Source organism: Cyprinodon variegatus, unplaced genomic scaffold (genome assembly GCF_000732505.1).
Source record: "Cyprinodon variegatus isolate N-32 unplaced genomic scaffold, C_variegatus-1.0 Scaffold529, whole genome shotgun sequence".
NCBI lineage: Eukaryota > Metazoa > Chordata > Actinopteri > Cyprinodontiformes > Cyprinodontidae > Cyprinodon > Cyprinodon variegatus.
Window position 1 is genome coordinate 45,879 of NW_015150982.1, and position 2,107 is coordinate 47,985.

A 2,107-nucleotide genomic window follows, 5' to 3' on the forward strand; every position below is an offset into this window, starting at 1 on the left:
GAAATGTTAATAAAACAAGTGATTTTCTTGCTGCTGTTGAGGCACTGCTATTATTTCGAACACAACTGTATATATGTGTGTGGGTCAGCCAAAATGGACACTTATGCTGACATATGATGGGCGGAATGGCTCCAGCATTACCTTATATGGTATTGCTGTGGGCTGTGTGAGAAGGGCTGGATTCTGACTGGGGACTTTGAGTGAGACCCTTCCTGACTGACTTTTAGATAAAACTGGAAAAAGGAGGAGGCTCCCTACCATTCTGCTGTCACACAGCTAAATGGTCGAGATGTAAGGGCCTAAAAGAAGGTCAGATCTTCCTCTGCAATTTGTGCTTGTATCAATAGTTTTGCTAACCATGACTGGAATAAATTATGTTAATGCTTAAACCTCCTTTGTGTACACTATCTGAGAAACATTGCATTATTGGATCTGGACCAGGTAATAAAAGGATGATACAACATCTCTGAATGCAAAACCTCAGACCTAAAACCTATTATTCTATGTGAAGAGAAAATTACCTCTGTCAAATTTGTTTCTTCCTCAGGGTCGGGTTTAATCTGTAGATGACATATATCTAGTGTTCACTCATGAAAACATTTGTTAAGAAAAAACAAGTTAGGTAAAGAAAGCATTTAACCGTACAAAGCCTTTTAGGTAAATATATTTGGCATGAAATTCTCACCTGATATCATGAAAAGCCCATCCAGCCCACATTAGGAAATTTAAACCACATAACACAACAAGAATGACAGAGCAAATAATGTTTGTGAGATTGATTAAATGGATGTGGAAAAAAGTAAGGAAATCCTTCTATAATTAGAAAGCAATCATGAAATTATTTATTCTTTTGCAAATGTGGACTCCCTTCACTTACATCAAGTGAAAATTCAATTTCAGTTGCATTTTTAGAATTAAATATGTGTTTTATACCAATTTTACCCAATGTATTTCCATGCATTATCACATCCAAATATACAGAGAGAAAAAAGTATGTTTAACTAACTTGAGCAGGAAAACTTTCCATCGCCATTTCTGTGCTTTCTTCTTCCTAGAGGAAAGTAAATGACTGAAATCATTGTCTATGGGGTCTGTTTCACGAAGCAGGTTTATACTGAAAACCAAGTTTTCTAATCCTGAAATCAGGGAAACTCTTTCCATTTCACCAAGACAGTTTAGTCAACCTCTCTTTCAGTCACCATAGTAACATTTTCCCCCAAAGCTAACCTGGTTGGGAGCAGGTTTTGTTCAGTAAACTCGGAGTGTTATCAGAGTCCTTACAGCCAATCAAGTTGTTTTTAGTCACCGATTTAGTCAGATTTTTGTCATAGTTTTTTGCTTAAAAAAAAAAGAAATCACTCACTAGCTCAGTTACACACATTAGCCTTTAAAAACATTGCATGTCTGTTTGATGAGGATGTTTTTAAAGAAAAATCTGCATTTTTTTTCCACAGAGAATGAAATATTTATAAGCAGAGGATTCTACAACTATGTTGAAAGGATATGAGATTTATTCATTTTTGCTTTGTTTATATGAGCGAGATGCGGATCATTTTATTTAAAAATTTTTATTTTTACAGAACATGAAGAACTCCCGAAATTATTTTCAGATTACACATAAATAGATTGATTAATTCTGTGGGGGGGGAAATAAATTACCTTAGGGTTAGGATTAGGATTCATTCAGTGATAAGCTACTAAGCCTACTAGCAGAATCTGAAGCCTATTCTATGGGACCGATAACCGCTTATAACAGCCATTTATGGAGGTGATAACATGCGAAGCGGCTGCAAAAAAAAACACAGAATCAAACGGAAGAAGCCTATGATACAATGAGGTTTTATCTATTAGAAAATCTTTTTTTTCTTCATCATCATTCCCTACTGCCAGATGATTTCACCTAAATAGATACACTGATTGGCTTCCATTCAAGAAATAAACCCGTTATGTTGTGGTCACAGCAGCTTATGGCAAGCCGATTGATCTGTATTAGTTTGATTGAATATGTATTCCTGATATCTGGAAAAGAAGAGAGTACTTTAAATAAATGTTAAAATGGCCTGCCATAGCCACTTTATATAAACCTACTCATTAACTCAAGTAGCAA